The 10,291-nt window shown below is 36.8% G+C and overlaps 1 long non-coding RNA gene across 2 annotated transcripts in view; it reads left to right on the top strand.

Annotated features, from left to right (window-relative positions):
- LOC128249930 (uncharacterized) overlaps window positions 1-9,262 on the top strand; it is a 44,064-nt gene extending 34,802 nt beyond the window's left edge. For both annotated transcript variants that reach the window (XR_008266077.1, XR_008266078.1), the window contains exons 2-3: window positions 1,147-1,431; window positions 8,702-9,262. This is a non-coding gene — a long non-coding RNA (uncharacterized LOC128249930). The remainder of the gene's footprint in view (window positions 1-1,146; window positions 1,432-8,701) is intronic.
- Window positions 9,263-10,291: the final 1,029 nt, after the last annotated feature.

Here is a 10,291-nt window from a genome sequence, read left to right as displayed (position 1 = left end):
ATGTTATGTGTGTATATATATAAACTACATACATGCATACACACACATGTACATCCATTCATACTCACACACTCGTTTTTATACTTATATATATGCATATGAAATATGTACAGTAAAATAGATGTTTATCCTAAATTTTCAAAGATTTTCATCAATATTATTTCCAATAAAACAGATTTAATAAAAGTAACATTACTCTTATTCTCTCCATTTAGCCCACACCTACATTGTGAACAGCAGAATTTTCCTCTTTATTTTTCTTTATTTTTCTCTGTTTTTGCTCTGTACCCTTTGTTTACACTCATATAACTTCCTCTTCCAGTTTCACTATCATAGTTTAATGGACTTTTGGGTGTGTCTGACTATACTTGATGTAAATGTTTCCAGCATGTAAATGCTGTTGTAGCTATTGATTAGCCATAGATTAGATCAGCTCTAATCAAGTAGACCAATAATTCAAGTGTTTGTCGCCATGACCATTTTTAGTTTTTCAGATACACTAATTATTACCAAGACTTCATTACCCAGTGAATTGTGAGTATTATTTCTTAGCTATTTTTTTTAGCAGAGTAAGCAATCATACTAAGGCTCCCTCAATTTATGATGTAATTATCATGTCTCTATGTAATGGTTTGTGAAGTGCATGGCTCAGTGGTTAGGGTGTCAGGCTTACAAAACATGAGGTTGTGATTTTGATTCCTAGATAGGGCTGTGAGTTGTGTTCTAGAGCAAAACACTTTATATCATGTTGTCCCAGTTCACTCAGTTGTAGAAATGAGTTGTGACATCACTGGTGCTGAGCTGTATCAATCAGCCTTTGCCTTTCCTTTGGACAACATCAATGGCATGGAGAGGGAAGACTGGTAGGCATGAGCAACTGTTGGTCTTCTACTAAACAGCTTTAGAGGGGATCCTTCTAGGTGCAATCCCATGGTCATTTGTGACCAAAGGTGGTCTTTACCCTTAACATGGAATGGCTAACAGTTTTCACTCAATGTTGTTCTACCTATGCAATGGTTTACAGGTTACTTTCAGTGTTGATGCTCTTCTCTACTGTGCTCAAGCTAGCAGTAAACACATTCCTGCATCAACTCCTAGCAAATGCTAAAACGGGTATTTACTTTACTTTTAATTTTTCCTTTTTAGTGCTCCATGTAGAGCTGCTTCTCTGAATTGAGAGATCACACACTTGATACTACAAACATGTGGTAAGAATGTTGCAGGGAAGAGTCACTGGACAGGCTTTACAGGCAAATCAACCAGCAAGAGACTCAAGCATAGACCATGAGCAAGATGGTTGGATAACATCTATGAGTTTGGTTTGTCTCACATTAGTGATTGCTGCTTCAGACAGTATCTGGTGGAAGGCATGCTTGATTACATTGCCCCACAGCCTTTCCAAAGATGAGTGGGGGAAGAAGATGAGATGAGGTGAGCTCTTCTTTCTCTGCAATTTCTATGTTCTATATTTAAATTCAGAAACTCCTTGCCACATTTTATCCAAACATTATCATCTCCTATACAAAACAGATAAAACTTAAATGACACTTTTGTCTAGAAATCCAATACCTTAGACATGCTAATTTCAGAACATTCAAATGCACCAGCTCTAGATGTCAAATTTGTCCCTTTTACCTTATCTCATAGATTGGGTACCCAAGCTTAGGGTACTTTTTTGGTTCAAAGTGGAAATGTTCTTTCTGTGTTGGTGCATAGCATTATGTGACAACACATGGAAATATGGTCTATGAATCACATTTACTTTTACAATGATTTTAACTGACCCTTGCAATGATTTCTAAAACTCATTTCTTTGATATTAACCATTTAAATTCCATAAGCCAACCAGAAGGCTTCTACTTGATTATTCACTGTGCTAAAGAAAATGGCCAAACTTTCCTCATGTTGCACCCTACTATCTTGAAAAGGAAAAGACACATTGCATAATGAAGTCCTAGATAAGCAATATGTGAAAGAAGGAAGGGAAGAGTCAAAATGGAAAGCCTTTCATCACAGACTCACTCAAGTCAAGTCTGATCTGAGGTTAAATAATAATTCCTTCATAGGCACAAAGCCTGAAATTTGTGGGGAGGACCTAGTCAGTTACATCGACTGGTGCTAATTTTATCGACCATGAAAGGATGAATGGCAAAGCTGACTTCTGCAGAATTTGAACTCAGAATGTAAAAGCAGATGAATTGCCACTAAACATTTTGTCTGGTGTACTAACCTTTCCTCTTGCTTGCTACCTTCCTGAAGTTACTTAATGATTTCAATAACCAAATCTGCACCTCTACCAAACTTTATCCAATACACTATGAACATAGAAAACTGGCACTGGCACGAGGGTTCCAGCTGAGCCGATCAGCAGAACAGCCTACTTGTGAAATTAAAATGTGCAAGTGGCTGAGCATTCCACAGACACACTTACCCTTAGGGAAATTCAGCTTGACACACAATGTGACTAGGTTGACCCTTTGAAATACAGATACTACTCAGCTTGGCCATCTGAGTAGACTGGAGCACTGAGAAACAACATGCTTTGCTCAAGGACACAACATGCTGCTGGGTATTGAACTCGTGACTTTATGACCTGGAGCCAAATACCCTAACCACTAAACTACGTATCTTCATTATACTAAGAACATAATATAATGTTTTGTTATATAAGTGAAATACAGTATCACCTATAAGATGTACATGTTTGCGAATAGCTTGATATCTGGATCAACACACAAGTGCTTCCTTGATCCATGGATTACATTTTCACGAGTGTTGTCACATTATGAACCTATGAGGGGGTAGTCCCAGGAATACATTGGGCGAAGTGGTGAGAAAGGATCTTCAGATGTTGGGCCTCACAGAGGGAATGACAAGGGATTGAGACTTATAGTGGTTTGCTGTGCTTGAAAAGACACACTAAGCTAAGTAAAGTCATGGTTGTCCTAGCATACAGGCATGTCCCCAGCATCCCTCTTCAGCTGAGTGATCCTAATCTTGTGAGCTTGTGGGTGCCACTACCATGTAATAAGCACCTGTGGTGGTGCCACATAAAAGCACACAGTACACCATGTAAAGTAGTTGGCATTATGTAGGGCATCTAGCTGTAGAAACTATCGCAAAACAGACATAGGGCCTAGGCAGATCTTCAGCTGGCCAGCTCCTGTCAAACCGTCCAACCCATGCCAGCATGGAGAACAGACATTAAGTGATGAGGAGAAGGATGATGATGTTGCTATCTTACTATACCTTCTTCCCTACAGCCATAAATAAGCTTTACTTTCAACCAGATTATGATATCTTACACTCTGTCACCATAGTATACTTTACTTCTTACCACCTTACTGTTTATCATACCTTGATCTCTGCTACTTTAAAATACCTTTCACTTTACCACCTTACGATGCCTCCTCCCATATCAACTTTTCATATCTTACACCTTGCCATCTTATTACATCCTTACCACCAATTTGCAGCTCACTTCCTATACCTTGCTATATCTTGCTCACTACTTTTTCACTTCATACTTGTTTTCTATACCTTGTTCCGTAACTACTTCTTGTATCTTACTATCACATTTCTCTGCCCTGTGCCTTTCCACTTCATGTCACTTTGCCCTAACATTTTACTAGACTTTGCTTCTAACTGAACCTTACTCTATTCTCATCCTACCATTCTCTTCCTTTGATGTTACTCTTTCCTTACTTCTTTTATCTTCAATCATAGTGGTACCACACAATTTAGAGATTCTACACAGATTACCTCCTGTCATTCTCTGAGGAGCACTGCTCTCAACATGAGAATTATCCTCTTGTTGCATAATAGCTTTATCTATTTTCTAAATGTCATTTCACTGTTTTAATGTTTCCTGTTTTATACTGTCATGGAGTACTTGCTTTTATAGAGGACATTCCCATGTATCAATCTCCATGATCTATTTACTTTACAGATCATTGTGAGCCATGGCTTATCTAACTTCTTAACAAAATATCATCTTTGCTATATCAGTTTTGTCTTACCAATATTATTACTTATCCAAGTCAATACATCTTTGAGAAAGCACAAAGAAAGTTTCTTAGCTGCTGTTTCCTTTCCCCAGGGTTACTTGAAATTAATCTATCTCCAGGGTTTCATACAACATCTAAGAAAATTTATCGCCTACATTCTTAAAGATGTCATGGGCTTTAAATATGTACATATATAAAAGCTTGAATTCATTCTAAACACTAATTCTCATCACAATGATTTCAGAGACCAAAATAAAATTGATTACCAAGGAAGTAACCTTAACTTGAAAATTAAATGCTCCAATGAGTGTCATATTTTCCTAAACCCTTGCTTTAAACTCTTGACATGAGCAAGTCATTAATCCTTCTCTAAATTGTTATTGTCTCTAGAGTACAAGACATTGGGTCTTTCCAAAGTAACAAACCACTTAAACAAACCTTGTTACCCTCACCCATTCTGATAACCACTAAGTTAACGTATGTCTCTATGATAAACATCTTCTCACAAATCTCATCTATTTCTTTCTTCAGAGAACCTATCTTAAAAATTGTATTTTATGGCTTTGCTGTGAGGAATTAGATAGAATAATGCATAAAGTAACTTATCCTATCTTTAGATCTTACTTTTCCCTTTCTTCAATTCTTCTTGTCATTTCTTCAGTTCCAGGATTATGGGCTATCATTGGTTGGATTTCATTTCCAACCAAAGACTCTACTCAAAAGCTGGAATGTGTTATTGTATGATTATGAACATCAGCTTGAACTGTTTGTTCACGTTGCTCAATTTTTCAAGTTGGATCCTGTGTACTGTGTTCTCTTCTCTGAGAATCCAGTTAGGGTAACTCATAGGAACTGACTGCGATACTGGTTGGAATGACTAGGACACTGCTCAGGATGAACCAAGCAAATACTGACAAATGGTGGATGCAGAAATGTGTTGCAATGACTCATGCCACCATATCTGACTTAACCTGAAGCACAGCGGTCATGTCTCCACACAACTCTGTGAATTTCAATTCATGTCCTCAAAGTCTTTTGTGTGTTGGGATTGGGTACCAGAAAAATAAGTACTCCTTTCTCTGACTTTTTTCTCCCTATTTGCTAGCAACTTGATCAGTGCTATAATTTTAGCTAATCTAAACTGTACCTGATCCCTCTGTTATTATTCTGGGGTGGTTGATAGCATTTTATATGAAATTTCTCTAAAATGTTTTTCTTCCTCTTTCTGACAGATTTCTCTTTCTTAAGCAAGATTTTGTTATCTTCAATGCATATTTAGTGAAAAAAGAGGAGAAGGAGGAGGAGGTAGTGGTGGGGGTTCAAAATCTTGCTTCACATGTAATTTCCAGTTCAGTATCACTGTACAGCACCTAGGGCAAGCATCAGCCTCAGATCAAATGATGGCTTGTGAGTGAGTTCGGTAGATGGAAATTGCAGAAACCTGTTTGACACACATTACACACACACACACACACACACACACACACACATTTGTGTGTGTGGATGTGTATTTGTATTCATATTTGTCCCCCACCATACTGCTTGACAACTGGTGTTGGTTTGTGTATGTCCCCATAATATAGAAGTTCACCAAAAAAATTATAAATAAATAAATAAAATATAAGGATAAGTACCATACTAAAAATATAAGTCCTAAACATTTCAAAGTGGTGCCCCAACATGACCACTATCTACTGACTGAAACAACTAAAAGGTAAAAATACCAGATTAGATATTTCACTGTAGTTTTTTTGCCTTTCAGTATTCTGGGTTCAAATCATACCTGCATTATGCATTTTCGTTTATTCTCTTTGAGCTTAAAAGAAATACCAGCAATAATTTCTGGTTAATTTAGTCTCTAGAGAAGTAAGCCTCATCTCTATTCAAACTGTAATTAATATTTTGGTGTTGCATAAGTTGGAGAACTGGCAGAGTCAGTATGCTGGGCAAAATGTTTAGTGGCATTTCATCTGTCTTTACATTCTGCATTTAAATTTGCTGAGGATGGCTTTATCTTTCATCTTTTCAAGGTTGATAAAATGAGTAGCAGTCAATCACTGAGGCCAATGTAATTGACTCACACCCCCAAACTTGCTAGACTTGTGCCAAAATTCGAAATCAATATTTTGGTGCTGCTCATGATAGGAAAGGCATGGATATGTGGTAAGAAGCTTGTTTCACAACCACATGTGTTTGGGTTCCGTCCTGAAGCACTGTGGTCTTGTTGGGAAATTCATTGTTATTTTTGAAAAATATGCTGGAGAAAAAAAAATTAAATTAGGTATTATAAGTAAAGATGCCAAAAATATTTGTATAAATCACAAAACTAATTTTTTTCTATCTGATTAGTCAATCTCATAAATTTTCTTTGCAGCCAAATATAACCACCAATAAAATAAATTTTAGAAGGAAATGTAGAATCACAAAATATTTTGAGATTAACAAATACTTTTCTCACCAGAGTTATTGTGTTATTAGGGTACAGATAGTCTCTTAATTATTGTAGTATATATCATGATTGAACCATTATTAGTTAAGAGTCTTATTTAAACATCTGTAATTCATTGAGCTCTCCATCAATAGCTAGCTTCTTTGGGGATTGCACTGAAGGTAGCATTGTTCACCATTCTCCTATTATAAGATAACATGAATCTCTTTTTCTCTCACTCTCTCTCTGTCGTATTTCTTTACTGCTCACAAGGGGCTACACACAAAGGGGACAAACAAGGACAGACAAACGGATTAAGTCGATTATATCGATCCCAGTGCATAACTGGTACTTATTTAATTGACTCCAAAAGGATGAAAGGCAAAGTCAACCTCGGCGGAATTTGAACTCAAAACGTAGCAGCAGATGAAATACCGCTAAGCATGTCGCCCAGGGTGCCAACATTTTTGCCAGATCGCCACCTTCTCACTATCTCTGTCAGCTCTCTGTCTCTGTCTCTGTCTGTCTGTCTGTCTCTCTCAATATGTTACTTTTGTTGTTTAGCCCCAGATCAGTTCTATGTGTGTTTTTTTTATTTACTATAACCCCATGCAAATATCTTTTGCTATAACCCCAAGCTAACCAAACTCTTGTGAGTGGATTTGGTAGACAGAAACTGAAAGAAACCTGTCATATATTAATATATTTGTGTGAGCGTGTCTGTTTGTGTTTGTTCCCCACCACCACTTGACAACTGGCATTGGTTTGTTTATATCCCTGTACTGAAAAATAAGAACTAGAGTCAATTTGTTTAGCTATAACCCTTTAAAGCAGTGCAATAGCATGGCCACAGTCCAGTGACTGAAATAAATAAAAGTTAATAGGATAAGAGATAATAAAATAAGAACTTTTGCAAGAATTGTCTTTTCAGTATTCATAAGAAGAAATTTAGTTTCCAAATTGTTTGAGTATTCTTAAAATTCTGACAAACAACGTTATTTCAGTTTAAATGATTTGTTTTTATCTTTTACTTGTTTCAGTCATTAGACTGTGACCACGCTGGGGCACTACCTCAAAGAATGTTTTTTTGTCAAATGAATTGACCTTAGGGCTTATTTTTTAAAGCCTGGTACTTATACTGTCAGTGTCATTTACTGAGCCACTTAATTATGGGGATGAAAACAAACCAATATCAGTTGTTAGAGAGTTGTAAGGCACAAACACATGCACACACACACACACACACACACATGTGATGGCTATCTTTCAGTTTCTGTCCACGAAATCCACTCACAAGGATTTTGTTGACCCAAGGCTATAGTAGAAGACATTTGTCCAAGGTGCCATGCAGTGGAACTGAACCTAGAACCATGTGGTAAGAAAGCAAGCATCTTCCTACACAGCCATGGGAAAGATTTTCATAATTTTATATATTTAATGTTTTGTTTCATGTACTAAATGTAAGTTTGTAAATAATACAAAGTTGTTTTTTTTTTTAAAAAAACAACTCTCTCAGTGGATGAAGAGCAGTGTCTTGATCCTTCTCAAGAGATCATGACTAGTGGAATGAAGGAGTGAAGTTATTCTGAAATCAGAAAGTTAGCTTGAATGCTTGCAACAAAATAAACTGTTAAATGAACATAAGGACGAGAGGGTGGTGTTAAATCAGGCAACAATTAAGTCTGCCATGGAGGAGGAGAAGGAAAAGAAAGAGAAGAGCAAGAAGAAAATCAAGGAAGAAGAAAATTAAATTGAAATGGCTGTAGATGGTACATATTTGATTATAGATCTGCATAGAGCTGATCTGGGGCTAAACCAGAAGGGTAACATATTTACATAAAGAGAGAGAAAGAGAGAAAGAAAGAAATTCATGTTATATTAGGAGAATGGGGAACTATACCACCTTGAGTGCAATCCCCAAAGAAGCTGGCTATTGATTGAGAGCTCAATGAATTGAAGATGTTTAAACAAGATTCTTAACTAAAAATGGTTCAATCATGATATATATACTACAATAATTAAGAGAGTATTTGCGCCCTAATAACATGATAACTCTGGTGAGAAAAATATTTTGTTAATCTCAAAATATCTTGCGATTCTACATCTCCTTCTAAAACTTATTTTATTGGTGCTTATATTTGGTTGCGAAGAAAATTTATATTGACTAATCAGATAAAAAAAATTAGTTTTGCAATTTATACAAATATTTTTGGCAACTTTACTTATAATAGATAATTTAATATTTTTTTTTTTTTCTCTTGCACAGTTTTCAAAAATAACACGATGTTCTTCCCAACCAACAACAATTAGTTCCGATAAGAACTATATATTGAATATACTGAATCAGAATGTTTCAATTTTACTGTAGATGACAAAAACAATGATACCACAGATGCCTGTAGTTGTGGAAAGGAAATTGAAACTAAAGAAATCTTTATAAACAAATAGACTTGTGATTGCCATGCTATAAATATCACCAGAATTTTCCAGACCCGCTCAAATATCAGATAGAAAATGAAACACTGACTTTTCTTGTAATATACATTTTTCTGCTGCATTCCCTATAGCAAAAATACACCATTGGCAAGGCAATGGCATCAGCAAAAAGTTGCTTGTTCATCAGCATAAGTGATGTGAACCACAGTTTGTAGAATGTCTCAGATAAACATATTCTTAGATTCATTTTTATTTGTTTTAGTCTTTAGACTGCAACCAAGTTGAAACACCAACTTGAATGATTCAGTTGAACCAATTAGCCTCAGTATATATATATATTTTGTATATATGAAGTACCCTTCAAACTTTGGACCTCATGGAGGCAATGACAAGTGAGCTAGACCTTTGGCAATATATCGTGCTTGAGAACACCTGTCAAACCACGTGAAATCATAGTCATGGCCGATGCTAGTGTTTCGTATCTGGCACCCATGCTGATGGCATGTAAAACACACCCACTGTACTTTTGGAGTGGCTGGCATGAGGAAGGGCATCCAGCTGTAGAAACCATACCTAATCAGACTGAAACCTGCTGCAGCTCACCAGCTTACCAGTTTTCAGTCAAACTGCCCAGCCCATGCCAGCATGAGAAACAGCCACAAAACAATATACATTCCTTAATTTCTAGCTGGTAATATTTACTACAATTACACTCCATTCTGCCTTGAATTTCAATTCTAATACTACTCCTCACTTTAAGCATACATTTTTCTCCCTCTTGACCACAGTTGTTTCTTCTCCCTCTCCCCTCCACATTATCTTTTTTTTCAAATGCTACTCCCTTTGCAAATCTCTACACTATCAAAAACTACTGGTCAAATGACCTTGCTTAAATTCCTTAACTCTCCCACTCCCTGATGTCTTTATTCCTTTTTTTCTTTTCTATTTTCTTTCTTATATTACTAATTTGCCCCTGGACTGGCTCTTGTGCGGGTGGCACATAAAAGACACCATTTTGAGCATGGCCGTTGCCAGTACCGCCTGACTGGCCCTCGTGCGGGTGACACGTAAAAGCACCCACTACACTCTCTGAGTGGTTGGCGTTAGGAAGGGCATCCGGCTGTAGAAACTCTACCAGATTAGATTGGAGCCTGGTGTTGCCATCCGGTTTCACCAGTCCTCAGTCAAATCATCCAACCCATGCTAGCATGGAAAGTGGACGTTAAACGATGATGATGATGATGATTTATATTCTTTACTCTTACCATGCTCTCTACACATTCTGATTGAATCTGTGTGTTAACATGTACTTCCTTGCAACAATGTAAAATTTTATTTAATCAAGATACCTTTGGCCTGATGAGTAAACCTGCCGTATACACCTCACTTGGATATTTACTACTTCTGAGGTTTCACTTGC

This window comes from Octopus bimaculoides, chromosome 18, assembly GCF_001194135.2.
Source record: "Octopus bimaculoides isolate UCB-OBI-ISO-001 chromosome 18, ASM119413v2, whole genome shotgun sequence".
NCBI lineage: Eukaryota > Metazoa > Mollusca > Cephalopoda > Octopoda > Octopodidae > Octopus > Octopus bimaculoides.
Note: the sequence above shows the minus strand (reverse complement) of the source record. Positions and strands in the feature narration are given on the sequence as shown.